Raw genomic sequence first — 16345 nt, 5'->3', positions numbered from 1 at the left:
CTGAGTTAAGTCTCAGAGGCAAAACCCCAGGACAGAAACCACAAGGCTTTTGTAGAGTTTTTTTCCCCTTATTGCTTTTGTTGTCATATACTGAAAAACTAAATTATAATCTCACATTTTCTTCCTCCCTCATTCTTCTTGCCTCTAACTTGTAGAGTTCTCAACTTGAGAACTTATTTTCCCCTTTCAAATTATTCATTAAAGCACAAATGATTTTCTCCCTTTTGATGTTGCCAGAGAAGCTGAAGCACTATGTAATTAAGCTTCTGTTTTAAAGTATTTCTCTCAACAAACACAGGCTTCCAGGACTAAGACTGCATAATAGATGTTATTAACTGTACATATAAATAGGAAATGTGTCTTGCAAAGCATTATATTTGCTGAATGAGTTTGCCTTATTCCAAAGTCATCTCTTCACTAATGACTCATGAGTTTCCTTTCCATTATTTAAAAATAATGTAATCATAGGCTATTCTGTAATAATTTGACATATCTTATATTCATATCTGAACCTATTAATTAGAGACAACATAGGTTTTTATAATGTGCCTTTACTATTCAAGGTAATCCCTTTAATCCTATTTAAATGGCCAGATAAAAATTAATCCCTTCAAACATCTTTATAAACAAACATTTAAATTCATCTGTTTTCATCTTTGTTCCCAGCACCTACCCTGAAAGCTTTCATGATTGAGGTTGATAGAAGCAGTAAACAAGCAATCTGGGAAGAATAATATGCAAACTATTTTTCTTTGCAAAGAAATAATACCCATTTACAAAAGAGTTCTCCCAGTCTACAGGGGTCTAAAATAACAGAGAATTATTTTAAAGAGTTTAGTAGTGTCCTTAGAAATTAATGATGCAATCATTCTTAGGGCACAGGGTAGTTGTCGGGGTCCTTGACTCCTATTATGAAACTGTCTGTCTCATAAAATAAGCAGATGTCTATTTGAAGACTTTTTGGCCCAAGAGAATCAGGGCAGTACAAGGCTTTGAGGGTTTCTCAGAGGGTCCTTTGGACCAGGCATTAACTAATGTAAAAATAACAGAGGGAAGCCATGTTGAAGGCAATTTGGGATACTTTTTCCGACACTGTGATCCACACACACGCTAGGTCACTGGAAACAGGAGAGGAAGCAATTGTTTTTCCCTGCTGTGAGCAGTGGATTTGAACATGGCTCACACTGTTCTCACACTGAGTTTTCTTTCCCTTTCCTTTCCCCATTACACAAGTGTAAACTGATCTCATGCAAGTCCTTTGGGCACTAGAAATAACACAGCCTGTCCACAGATGAACTGATTATCTTATTTCATTTTTTTTCCTCTAGCATTATGCAGAAGCCATCAATTAAGTAATGATAACTTCTTTAAAACAGAGAGAACTGAAACATAACTGGTATTTATTTATTTTTTTGAATATTTTTGTTGCATAGAAAATATGAGGAATATAGTAAAGTCAAAAAGAATAAAATAAAAATCATCAGTGATCCTAGAACTAAGAGATAACCATGTTTGTTACTAGTTTTATTTCCTTCCAGGCTTTAATATGGTTGCATAATTGGGATCGTGCTATAGCAATGGCATTCTGTGTTTTTGTATGTTATTAATAATTAGCTACATGACATCTCATCTCAAACATTTCCTCTTCTCACATCCCATGAATTGCCTCTCCCCACCCCAACATCTTTCTTTTGTTTTTAGCTGAAGATGGTATTTAAAATAATGGCTTGGTCCATTTTGGGGAGTTTTACTATTTTCTTAGCTATCTCCCATGTATACATGAGGTATACATGTTAATAAGCTTCTGTTTGTTTTTCTTTTGCTAATCTGTCTTTTATTCCAGGGGGTCTCAGCCAAGAACTTGGAAGAGTCGAGGGAAATTATTTGTCCTTCCCTGCAAAACATTTACCTACCGGCAAAATGTCAGAGTAGAAGGACAAATTTAGGGGTTCCCCATATTGGTTTCTCTTGACCAGGAGGGAATGGAGTTTTGGGAAAATGTTTATAATCTCACAGAATTCATTCTCCTCCTCTACAAAGAGGTAATGAGGAGCTAAAAAATAAGTAATACAAAGATCTCTGAAAGAAAAGGATAATGTAGGGAGAGCTGTATTAAGAGGTCCCAGGAGGTTTAGTGTATGGGCCAAAATATATAAGTACTTAACATTGTTCATTTAAAAATTCTTGAAATAGCGAGTTTTGGGCTTCAGGCCTCTGAATGGAACTGGGGAAAGGATTTAAAACTCCAGGATATTCTCTTAGGAATGGGTGGGAGAGAATATTGCCCATGGAGACAAAGGACATTTCACAAATTTGGAGAAGTTAAAGCAAAGCCACAGTTCAATACCAAGTACACAGACAATCCCAGCGACATTCTCGTATTACAGTTATCTTATTCTTGTGTTACCATGAAATATTGTGTTGGAATTGGGAGTTACCTTGAGAAACCACATCTGAACCTGATAGAAAGGCCTGTGTGTCATCAAGGGATCCAAGACTTTATCTGGAAGCCATGCCTTTCTAGTGGAAGACTGTGGCAGAGAGTGTTAGCTGCTCACCAAAACCCATTTCCTCTTCTTCCTATGACACAAATGGACCATGTTTTCCAGTCTTCCCCAGTGTGGTGTGGCCATGTGACTGAGTTTTAGTCCACAGAATGTGCGTGGGAGGGATGTGAGCCTCTTCTAGGCCTGCATCCCCCAAATCACCTAACATCATCCTCCGAGCCCAGGTGTCCTTGAAAGCCTGTTGCTGAAGATGGAGGGACCTCTGACAATCTGAGTCCCTGACTTGCTGTTTGGCTCAGACTTCTTCCACCACACCTCTCCAAACTGGAACCACCTTCAACCTTCTTGTGAGCGACAAATAAACTTCTTTTGTGTTTGGGCCATTATTCATTTTTGGATCTATTTGTTATAGCAGTTACCCACTCTACGTAACTTAGGGAAGGTCTTGACAAATGGCAGAGAAGATGACCAAGCATCTATAGGCTTCTTCACGTCTTAATTGCTCACAATCTCAGGTGAGACGACAGACCTGCTCTCTTTCAGCGGTCTTAAATACCATGCAGGAAAGTTGCTGCCTTTTTAGTGTTTTATGTTCATTCCTAAAACGTGGAAGGCCAACTCCCCTGCCCTCCAAAACCATATGGTATTTGTTGTCTATTAGAAAAAACAAATGTATTTCCTGAAGGAGGGAAAAGGATGCTAAGTAAGCAGAAATAATTTTGTACAGTATAATCTGAACGTACTAATATATTCTCTAGCCTATGTAGTATGATCACATTAGTGTAAACATTTTTTAAATGTGTGTGTGTGTGTGTGTGTGTGTGTGTGTGTGTGTGTGTGTCTGGGGCAGAAAATAAACTTAATTTTCCATCTATTGCCTGAAAATTTAAAACTATATGCATTTATGACTTATTTTTAAATATCAACAGTTATCTTTTATGAGATGACGTTTTGGGTCAATTTGTTTCCTACTTTATAATTTTAAGAAAATTAATTTTAAAAACTCTGAAACAAGTGATATAGGACAATTTTCCATACCTAACATAGTGAATGTGTCTTGTTTTGTCCTACTTCCCCAATACTTTCCAATGTTGCTGATATAATCTGAAGAGGCTCAGATTATTTTGAAATTATTGCTAATTATTAAATCACAATTTCTGCCATTATATATAAAATCCTTCAAAATTATTTATTTTACATTGAATTTTGTTTAATGTATTTATAAATTTAATTCTAATTTAGTGAAATTAAAAATTAACTTAGTCCTTTATACTCTGACCTGTGTTTTTCCTTTGATTCACACTGTGTGATCATCAGGAATGTGTTTTTTGAGTAGGTTTTGGGGAATATAGTAATATATTTTCCGAGCCCTCTATTTGAGAATATTTTTTCATTGCCTTTGTATGTGAAAAAAATAACTTGGCAGAGCATGGAATTCTTGGATCTCATCTTTTCCTATTCAAATCTCTTGAGATTTGTCCAACGTCTTCTGGCACTCAATAATGAAAAGAAAGCTAAGGCTGGGCTAATTTTTATTTCTTTGTAATTTTTTTCTTGCCTGATTGCTGAGAGGATTTTGTATTTACCATTGAAATTCACAATTGCTGCCAAGATATTTCTAGGTATCGGCTATTTTTCATATACAATATTGCATCAATTATAAGATGCATTTTCCCATTTTAATGTCTCTGAAATTAGGATGCACATTATGATCGATGGTTAGAAAGTCATTTTATGTCATAGTTTAATTGGCAGCATTTTTTTTCATACTGAACCTGAAAATAATGGTATATTTTAGAATTGGTAGAATCTCAGATTTGATGAAATAATAAGCTAGAGTTGCTACCAATGTATTCTGTTTGAATGTGTCCTTTCCCTGCCACTGCCTTGACTAAGGAACATCATGTAATAACCACCACCACCGAGGGCATCTCTGTTACTGCCCTTTATCGCATTCATCTCTTTAACCTACTTCTCTGGCCTTTCCTGTGTCATATGTGAATGTTAATTTTACCATTGTATCCTTTACGTCCCTGAATACGTTTCTATGTAACATAACTATTTTTATTGAGATATTTCTAAAATTAGTGTTTTAATAAATTTTAATATTTTAAAAAGGAAAATGATACTTGCACATGGTAAAATTTCCATATAGTACTCAGGGTATATTATATTAGCATAATATAATCTTGACATACATAAATCTGCCACATTCTTTCCGACTATTGTATACTCCTAATTTATTTATAATACTTTATTTAGTCGTTCCCTCGAAATGGACATTGAATTGTGTCTAGCATTTTGTTATTATAGACAATGCTACAATAAACATCCTTGTACATAGGTTTTTCCATTTCCATAGGGGATAACTATAAAATGATTTCTAGAAGTGAATTCATGGGTCAAAAAATAGTGTGTATTTTAAATTTGCATAGATGGTGCCAATTGCCTTCCAATGAGTTTATGACAATTTTTGTTTCTGGCAACAGTCTTTGAACAAGCCTTTTATCCCTGTTACTTGCCAGCATTGTATATTACCAAACTTATTGTCTTTTCCTAAATTGAATTTGGGAAACACTATCTAAGGGGTTTTAAGACCCATTTCCTTAATTCTAAAGGGAAGAGTTTGAGCAATTCTCAAGAATTTCTAATCCATTGTTATTTGTTCATACTCATTATGTTCACATTTTTTCTTCTTATTTCTCCCATTATATTCATGTTGTTATTAATTTGCAAGAGCTTATTATGTTAATATATTGATTTTTTATGAAATAAAATACAGTAATTTTTAATGTTTTTTAAGTTTTATGATCTGCCTTTCTCCAATATTTTTTAAAATAGATATATTGTTCTATAACTGTGAACAGTTCCTTTTTTGCTTATGTAACTTGAATCCATCCAAAACATATTTTAGTATAAAGAGCTAGATAGAGATTTAGTTTTGTTTTTTAATAACATAAAATGGGCATTCTAATGTCATTTAATTAATCACTCTTTCCCCACTGTTCTGATTTAAAAATGTCATATTAATTATAATCTAATATGAATAATGCATTTTTCCTACTTCTAAACTCTCTGTTCTCCTCAACTGATATGCTGTATATTTTTGGATAAACATCAGTTCTAATTTCTATAGCTTTAGAATATGTTTTATTATTTTGTATGAATGTTCTACTTAGATTCTCCACCCCTCCAAGCCCCACAGTTTTCATGACTGCTATCAGGCACCTCTTTTCCCTCCAGTAATCACACTGATATTTACATTGAAATTACACTTGATTTATAGGTTCATTTATGGAGAATTTCATCCATACAGTATTAATTCATCTATTTAAAACCAAGTTTTATCTTCTGGTTTCTCACCTCTTTTAGGTCCTTTAATAGTTTAAAATAGTTTTTTCCAAACAAGTCAGTATTTCTTGTTATATTTATCTCTAGTCACTTTGGGGTTTTTTTGTTACTTGTTAAAATGTGATATTTCCTATCCTATTTTCTAACTCAATTGTGTATGGGAAAGCTATTGATCTTCGTATTCACCTTGCTGAATTATTATTATGCTTTACTTTTTTTTATTTGATTCTTTTGGAGATTCTATGTATGTAATCATATTATTGGCATATAAGAATAATTTTGCCCTCTCTATTCTCATGTATTTCCTTCAGTTCTGATTGGCCAGGATTTGTTCCAATTGGTTAGTATGTGACTCACACGGTTTTTAAAAATATTTTGCATGTCACTCCTGTTGTACGACAGTTTCCTTTTCCTCATCAGAATAGAAGGTATATGTGGTTCACAGTGAAACCTAATCATTTTAATGCACTTCATGTCATGATTGAGTATATATTTCTTTCATTTTCATTAGATGCCTCCAAGTTGATTGCTCCTTGACTTTGATATTCTCTCCATCTGCTTCTTTCAAAGATGACTCATCTGAAGGCTTTCCCCTAGGGTTTGCTTCACCCCATACTTTACATTTTAGTAAAATTTTAATATTTAAAAAAATAAAATAATATTTGCACTTGGTAAAATTCTCATATAGTACCAAGGGTGTATATTAGCGTAATGTAACCTTGACATACACAAATCTGCTACATTCTTTTTAACTACTGCATATTTATAATACTTCATTTAGCTACTCCTTTATAAAAATGTGTGGAAAAACGTTGTTTAGACCAACTCATGTATTATTTTTATTTTTTAAAAATATTTATTTATTTGAGAGAGACAGAGATAGCAAGAGAGCACCAGTGGGGAGGAGAGGGAGAAGCAGACTCCCCGCTGAGCAGGCAGGGAGCCTCACACGGGCCTTGATTCTAGGACCCTGAGATCATGACCTGAGCCAAAGGCAGATGCTTAACTGACTGAGCCACCCAGGGGCCCCTAGACCAACTTGTATATTGCCCACACCATCAGATGTGACTGTTCTCACTCTGACACCGCTGCTTAGGGCTTTTGCTAATTTGACATCTAGAAGCTTTAAGAAACACTGCATCCTCTAGGAGAACTATAGAACTTTGCACATGCTCTCAGGGCTCTTCTCTGATTTCATCTTAAATTCATTGTATTTGCAAGCTTTTTTTTTTTTTTTTTAAATAAGCTGAGACCCAGGGTTGTGACTGTGTCTTGGTTTCATGAGATGGAGATTATTGTTTTTATTTTTTTATTTTTTTTGCTATGAGTGATAGAAGTGAGGGGAAACTGAAATGATGCCACAACCCTCATTCCTAATGCAGCTGGTTTGCTTTATACTTTATCTTTTAATAACACTCTCTTTCATCTTATCTTGTGTGATAAAGTTTATGTTTTCGTATGTTTTATTGAGAACAAAGCAATGCATTCTAAAATAGAGGTATTCTTCATTTTTCTTATTTACTTAAAAATAATTTTTATAGGTTTCATTCCCTCTACCTCATTAGACCAATTTTTCTTTTCTCCTATGTTACAGATTTTTAAAAATATATAATCGCTATCTAGTTTGTTGTTTGCTTTGCTTATACTTGAAAGCGGGGAGAATTTGCCAGGTCTTGCCAAACAACAGACTGTCTATAATCTCTTTGATATTTTTATGGTTAATGTGGGGATGGGGTGGGGTGTTAGGATACACTGTTCAGGTTTTTTGCTGGAAATAACATGATGTTCATAGCCCCCAGCTAAATGTGAAGTCTGGCAAGCATTTATCTAATGCAGCTTTGCTGGTTTGAGGTGAGATTAACTTTGCTGTTGAGTGGTATATGTCTTTCTCTTTACTAGTTGGGTCTCCCAGCTGTTTGCATACCAAAGTTCTCTAGCAATTTATAATTTTTAATTTTCAGAGGCAGAAATTGGACTATTTGCTAGAGTTGTCCTTACAGAGTAGTTTAGCCTCAGGCGAGCCAACTCACGATTTTAACATCCACATCATAGAAGATCTTGATGGTTCATTGTAGTCCAAAGTAAGGCCAGTAAAATGCAAAACAACTGCCATATCTTTTTGTGGTTGTTGGTATAAATGGCTAGCCTTGAAAAGGAATCCCATTGTTCTATAAATCATTTTAATCCTACATTTATGGAATTATTAAAGTTTTGAAAGGCTGACTGTATTTTATTTAATTTCATGGGGAAAATTATAGGCTAACTCGGTGTTTAAAAAAATATGACTCTTTGGGGCGGCTGCATGGCTCAGCCAGTTAAGCCTCTGCCTTCGGCTCAGGTCATGATCTGGGGTCCTGGGATTCAGCCCCATGTTGGACTCCCTGCTCAGCCTGCTTCTCCCTCTCCCTCTACCCCTCCTCCCCCGCTCATTCTCTCTGTCTCTGTCTCTGTCTCTCTCTCAAATAAATAAATAAATAAATAAATAAATAAATAAATAAAATCTTTTAAAAAAATGTTACTATTCGAAGACTTGGACATTTTTTTCCTCCTGAGTAGCATGATTTTTTTCTCACAAACTTCTTGAAGAATTTCTGTTTATTCAGAAATGAACTATCTGGTTGCTTTCTTGTCTCAGTTTTCTGCCTCTTGAGTTTGTTAACAGTCCTTTAACTATTTTACTGTTGTGTAATTCGAATTTACATCTGGGTTTGGCAAAGGAAGCAAGAAGAGAGGGATCTGGAGTCATTGCTCTCACATACTGATTTATGGTCTTGCATTTGTCTCACCAACACTTTGGAAAGTTTGGATCAATTTCTCTACTACTAAGAATAATAAAAGGATCCTCTTATGTTTGGTGGTGATATTTCTATTTCTCAGCAATTATAATACTTTCATCTGGGCTTTGAGATGTTAAAATCATTTACAGAAGTGTCAGAGCTGGTGCACAAATATATTCAACACAACTCTCCTTTTAAATGGAAATTTTCATAACAGTTGAGTTGGTGCCTAATTTGATTCTCTGTCAAATGCCTGTGGTTTAGGGTAATCCATGCCAGGCTTATACCTGTATTTTCCCAAGTAATCAAACATTGTTTGAATGTGCAAGTTAGTCTAATTCTATATTCATTCACTGAACTATAATGTCATTCTGAGGAACACTAATGTAAACGATGCCCTCCCAAAGCCTCCCTACCTCTGAGAATTGGATCTGAACACAACATTCAACCTCTGTCCACACAGGCAAAATGGAGTGTAGAACTGAATTAATTAGCCAGATATTTCAGATAAAACTAATCCACTTTTGAGAAAGTAGGAGTTTGAGGCTAGACTTTTCTTTCTTTCTTTTTTTTTTTTTTCAGATTGGCTAAATTCAGCAGATAGCTAACTGCTCAACTCACCAGATAATTGGCAGCTTCTCTTTGTGGATGTAGGTGTCTAGTCTCAGTCTTTTAAGTATTCAAATTCTTGGAATAAAATCCTATTAGAACTAGAGTTATTCTTTCCAAAAACTCTACTCTATTCTCACTGAATTTAAACTTTTCTACCTCTGACAGGTCAATCCTCTTTCCTTTCAGTATTACCTAATTCAGTAAGAAAGGCTAAGTTGATATTTAAAGTCACTCTCCCTAAAATGCCTCTCATAATTATAACAAAAAAAAAAAAAAAGAAAAGAGGAGAAAAAGAAAAAAAATAAGATTTTATTTAAATTCAAGTTAGTTAACATATAGTGTAGTATTAGTTTCAGGGGAAGAATTTAGTGATTCATCAGTTGCCTATCACACCCAATGCTCATTATATCAAGTGTTCCTTAATATCCATCACTAATTTACCCCATCTCCCCCACCCACCTAGCCTCCAGCAACCCTCAGTTTGTTTCCTAGAGTTAAGAGTTTCTTATGGTTTGCCTCCCTCTCTGGTTTTTGCTGTTGTTTTTGTTTAAATTTTAAAGCCTACCTTCTTCTTTCTTTTCTAGGTAGATAATTCCAACATCTATGAACTTCATCATTGGTAAGGTATATGAAGGAAAACCATTCTCTTTTCTAAGTAAGCCACACAAGTTAAATTTTTCTTGGGATTAAAAATGATCAGGTGGACATTTTAAAACATGCCTGCAGTTAGTCACTGAGATTATAAAGAAAATATAATGTTGGTTGATAATGAAGAGACGTCCCATGTATCCAAAATATTTACCATTTAACAGGGTTCAAGCCCAAATGGCATACAGCTCAAGAATAATCTCACAAGTCCCATATTTGCCAGACTAATTTGAGGGGCAACACATGGAAAATGGGTGAGATTAATTATATCTCATGGACTGGAGCAAAAAAACCATGGGAAATGGTCTTTAAAGGAATGTAGCTTTCCTGACCAAAAAAAAAAAAAAAAAAAAAAAAGGAAGCAATTATCCGTAATGGGGGGAGATTGGCATGTCAAATATAAAATTTAGGAAAGAAGGAGGGCAGTCAGGCTATGTGAAGTCACAGAAAACAGAGTTAGTCTGAAACAATAGGTTTGACCTCTGGGAAAATAAGGGAATTAGACAAAGAGGTCGGGAGGAGATGCTATCATGACTCTTTAATTCACCTGGGTTTTCTGGTGGATTTAAGGCACACATTTCCGAGGTGTCCACTGAGCTGCATGGCCTTGCCACTTCCAGGACGCTGACATAAAAAGAACAGCAGGTGCTAAAGTAAAATTTACACTGATCTGGTCATAAATGCCTAAATGACAATTCCTTGGGATTCATGTTTTCTTCCTCTCTCAGGTCAACGTGAAACTAAGGCACTCTATCTTAATTTCTTTATGGTGTAAAACTATCCAGAAATGAATATCCCGGGACCCTTTTTCAGCCAATAGCCAACAGAGCAGCAAATCTGTTCAGAGATACCTTTCTTACGTGATACATGCCTAACATCAAATACCTGGAGAAGGACCATGAAAATCAGTGTAGCTTTTGAGAGGAAATGATCTGCCAACATTTTTGTGTATCGGATATTAAAAAGAGAAAAACTTTATTTTCTGTAAGAGCAGCTATAAAACAAGTAACAAGAAATTTGTATATTTAATTTAATATACAAATACAAAGTGAAATGGCATGGCATATTTGAAGGGCAGTAAAGTTAAATTATTTTTTTGACAAAATAAAAACACGCTCCTATATCCATGGAGGACACAAAGCTTAGTGATGAGGTCTTCTTAAATCATTGTACCTTTAGGTTTTTAGCTCCAGAAATGCTGCAAGAATCTGGCTCTGTTCATGTATTCCATGTGCAACTACTATGTTTAAAATGCCGAGAGGAAACCAAGGTGAATCATCTACGAAATCCTGCTCTCAGGAGACCTCCATACTAGTAGTCAAGTGAAGGTAAAAATAACTGGGAGGTAATTAAGCCCTGCAAGAAAATACCTGGGACTGATGATTAGAATATGTGTAACAGGCAAAGATTTCTTTCATCTGGGTAGATTCCAGGCAATATAATTTCGGAAGTGAAATTTCAGCTACACTTTGAATATTAAGTAGCTTCTAATGAAACAAATGGAACCGAAATCGCCTCCAGGCTGAGGGAACCAGTGCGTCTATTGACTTCTTTCCTGTTTACCATCGTAAGTATAGTACTTGGCACATAGTAGGTGTTGAACAAATATTTATAGACTGACTGAATAAAGTAAATGGTTTACTTAGCAAGAGTATAATGGATGGAGAAAGGAGATGAAGAACACAAGGTGGGAAATATAGGCCTTTCATGATATCCCAACAAAGATAGTTGGATTTCATTTTCCAGTCATTGAAGGTTTGTATTTTTTAACTATGTAATTTAAGCAATCAGAGTTGAGCAACGGTGGCTTTAAAACTGTCTTTTTTTTTTTTTTAAAGATCTTATTTATTTATTTGAGAGACAGAGAGAACGAGAGAGAAAGCACATGAGATGGGGGGAGGGTCTGAGGGAGAAGCAGACTCCCTGCTGAGCAGGGAGCCCGATGCGGGACTCGATCCTGGGACTCCAGGATCATGACCTGAGCCGAAGGCAGTCGCTTAACCAACTGAGCCACCCAGGCGCCCTAAAACTGTCTTCTTGGGGCGCCTGGGTGGCTTGGTCTGTTAAGGGTCTGCCTTCGGCTCAGATCATGATCCCAGGGTCCTGGGATCTAGGCCTGCATTAGGCTCCCTCCTCAGTGGGGAGCCTGCTTCTCCCTCTCCCCCTCCCTCTGCCTGCCGCTCCCCCTGCTTGTGTTCTCTATCTTTCTGTCAAATAAATAAATAAAAGCTTAAAAAAAACTAAAAAACTATCTTCTTTACATGGTGGAGTCTGTGTGTAGATAAAGGGGAAACATTGACAGTAAGGGAAAGAAGATTCCTCTCTGATGGATAAATTATAAAACAATTACACAGAGAATCAGATTTGATTCCGATTCTCTGTGTAATCACTTTCTGTAGAAGAGGGAGTCTCGGGCAGCAGATTTTAAATATTCCTCTTCCACAGGCACATATTTTCACATTACAGAGCCTAACTTGATATGATGTGTTTGAACATCCACAACACAGATTTTCAACCAAAGCTGATACTGTCATAAAACTTGTGTTTTTGTGTCTTTGTCTGCCAAGTAGACTACACACTTCTTGAGGTCAGGGAATCCATCTTGGTTGACTTGGTATCTCATGTGTCTTCACATGCTTGGTGTTCAAAGTCTGTGGAACAACTAATTGAATAATAGACTTCCCATATTCCAGTTTTCTGATGGCCTGCATACCTAGGAACAGAGAGTTGCTAAGTCAGCTAAAGGATTAGTCATGCCGCCAAGAAAAGAAGTTGGGTCTACCTGTTCATCTCAGTGAACTCTGTTGATTACATCTTCCCATGACCAGTAATTCCTTTCTCCCCTTGCTGACAAAATCAGATTTCAGAGCTCGCACAAATCAGAGGACCAGACCCTGGATTATAACAACTTTGCAAGGTAAATGCCATCTTGTGTGAAAGGGAGGAAGCATTCTCCAATGACATCTTGATCACATCACACCTGACCTTCTAAAGGGTTCATATTAGAGATAGTGATTATTTTTATGTTAAATGAGAACAGAATAATAAACAAAGGTAGCTGAGTTCCAGAAGGAACAGCCAAGGCTAAGTAGAAACGACTTTTCCAACAATTGTCATGCACTTTTACCATATTCTGAGTTTCACTTTTTGAGATGTTAAGAAACTGTCTTTTGGCCTGTAAGGATTTGAATAACCTAAAGGACCTGGGGGGAGGCATGGTCTATGCTTGCTCTTTAATTCCATGACACAGTAATTTTTTTTCCATGTAATTTGCTTTTTGTGCTTTACTAAAGAATGAAGGCAAGCTTTACAAATGCATTAAATAGCAAAACAGATGACAACTTTAGTACAGATCTCATTAGCCATGTCAATATAAGCACATACACTGAGAAAAGAGAGCATTTTATTAAATATCATCTGAAGACAGCAGAATGGAAAACAGCAGAAGGAAAAATGGTCACTGAAAAATTTAGTGCTGAGGAGCACACACTATATTTTTTACCACTTGCCATATTTACTGAAAAATCAATGGCAGATCTCCCGTAGTGTGACTGTGATGTGGCAAGCTCTTATTATAGGTTAACATCCTATTACACCAGTTCATTTGTGTAAAACTTTCTGCTGGATTGGCAAATATTAGTAGCATTGTCAGGAAACAATAGCTAGGGCCTTCCAAGGATGAGATGGAAAGGGGCATGTTTGAGAATGGTGATATTTAATTATTGCTTTTATTTTGTGTAAATATTATACTCAACAAAAGATTTAAGATTACTTAACAAAATGTACACAATCCAACAAGATGGAATTAACATTTAAAATAGATGAAGGAATGCAGTAAAGCACAAGAATATTAGAAAGATAATAAGAAATCAGAATTGAGACTAGTATATGCATCAGATGTTGGGAGTTTTTTATTCTTGAGTGAATTGGGCCATGCGTGTGGCTCTAAAATTTTGAGCAGCCAGCTTAAAGAAGACCTGATCAGCTTTATGATTCACAATGTTTAATGAGATAAAAAACAAGCCAGGTCATTGCTCATGAATATTCTAATTTTTTCCCATTCTATGCCCAGAGACAAATTTCTCTTGTGGATTCTCAGAGAGAGCCCTGGAACATGGAAGACTATATTCTTACAGTACTTTTACAGTGAGCCTACTTACAATTTTCTACTACATAGCCTGGTAGAGTTATACCCCAAAGCAACAAAGTAATAAATCTTTAGGGAACTAATAGAATGTACTTGAGGGGTGATGCTTCCTGCTGGAATGGTATAATGGAAGACAGATTTTAAAGTATACTAAGGACTGGATGGGTTCTGCATCCTCTTGAGGCTCTCTCTCTCTCCCTCTCTCTCATTTTTCTTATTTTCTTTTTTATTTGAGCTTGAGATTTTTAAGTACTTGGCCTAGGTAACTGGCTAGCCTGGCTGAGCCATATGCTTCAACTGTTAGTCCCGCTGGGAGTAGGATTAACATACTTCTATGAAAGTTGAGGAGTGACAGAAACATGTACCTGAATAGACCTTTCTGCCTCCCCACAGTAGTGACTCCAGGCTGTGCCAACACTTTCCCTCGATAAGAACAGTCCCTTTAAGGAAACGGAGAAACATTTTGGCCACCATGTTCAGAGAAAACCAAATTCATTTGGCAGCATCATGTCAGGGAGTAAATAAAAACTGATTTATGTTCTCATAAAATTTTCAGTGTGAACTGACAAAGACAAATCAAATAGAAATAACTCCAATCTCTGAAATTTAAGTCTGAAAATTGATAGCACAGACTCATCCCAGGAATGTAGAATTTCAGAAATTAAGAACCATGGGTATGAAAATATCAAGGAAGAAAACATACTCAAGCCTCCATCACCATCTGCTTGTCCTTCCTCTGTGCACCTGAAACAGCCATGTTGGATCCTCAGATTTGTTTGCCTTACAATATCCACCATGGAACTAGAGCCCTGTGATGAAATGATTCCATTTGATTTATGTCTTTACAGCATTAGTATCAATTTTGTTTGTCTAATATGGTAGGGAAGTCAATATTGGTTGAATGAATTAATACTTTTCAAGCCCCGTTTATGTAAGTAAAAATCACTTTGCTAGTTTAGGAATAGCCAAAGTTTAATTCATAAATTGGTTAACTAATGAAATATTATATTTGCCTTATAGATTTAGGATTGGGATCAGACAGGAAGAAAACTTAGGGGAGTATTTGACAAGTATAAGAGTCAAAAAGTTGATAGGAAAAAACCTAACAATAAATAATTTTTCCTATTTTTGCTCATCATTTTTCACATATTTGAAACAAAACAGAACAACCACAACTAAAACCTCTTAGTCACATCCTTTTACAATATGTGTCATCCGGCATTTAATATTTGGTCAGTGAAGACGAGAACCTTGAATTCTGATGCTGGTCCAGCAGTGTTGGTTGCGGATGTGGCTTCCAAGCCCAGAAACAAGGCTCCGCTGCGGAGAGTGGGGTAGAGTGTTCGGCTCCATAGGTGACGTCTGGATCTGGGTCTGGGAATTAGGCACATTTGCCCTGATTCTCGGCCGGTAAATGGGTATCCTCCTGGCAGTTTCAGAGTGGTTCTGGCCGTGTTTAACTTCTCTCCCTGTGGGGGGCTAATCTCATAAAGATTTCAGCCACACAAGCAACAATGTCTGGGGTGTAATGATTGCTTTGAAGTTTGTTTGCTCGCCAGTGCATTTAAAGCCTTTAAATGTTCCAGGAATAGGATTAGATGCCCCAGTGAATTCATTTCATTTACCCCCAGCAGTGGTTTCCCGATGCTACGCGAGATTTACATGGTATCAATTTAGAGGCATGCTGCTTTTGAAGATTTTCCCCTTCACCCTCTCAATTGTCTACTTCTCTCAAAGTCTTGCCTAGAAAAATATGAGGGGTCAGGGCTCAATAGAAAGGGGCATTATTGTTATGCCTTTAGGGCATGCTAAAGATAATTTTCTGAATCATCTTCTGAAGTGTTGTTAGCTTAAAAAGGAGAAAGAAGAAAATGAGAACAAAATTAAGGCTACTTTAAACTTGTGCAAAACTTAAACCACCACACAGTCCCAACCTCTGGGTCAGTCGTGCCTTTTGGAAGTGGAGAATTTTGAACCCAAATCAGTGCACTGGCTATGTAGCTGGATCCTCGCAGATCGCCTTTTTCTTTTTTACCCTTTTGAGCTACAGTGACGATATATCTTCAAACAACACACATACTGTCTTTGAAAATAGTTGACTTGCAGTGGACTCTCCATGCCTAGCATTTCTTTTAAGCTGAATCATGGCACACCGATTCACCATACAAGAAAACATAGATTTAACTTCTCTATGTACATGGAAGGAAAAAAGTTCTCCTCAGCTACTGTGTCCACTGCCAATGACCTCTGGGACCAGCAAGAATTACTATGGAGGATATTTAATATTCTACATGTGAAAAATT

Source organism: Zalophus californianus, chromosome 6 (assembly GCF_009762305.2).
Source record: "Zalophus californianus isolate mZalCal1 chromosome 6, mZalCal1.pri.v2, whole genome shotgun sequence".
Classification (NCBI taxonomy): domain Eukaryota; kingdom Metazoa; phylum Chordata; class Mammalia; order Carnivora; family Otariidae; genus Zalophus; species Zalophus californianus.
The sequence above is the reverse complement of the archived record's forward strand: the minus strand, read 5'-3'. Positions refer to the sequence as shown.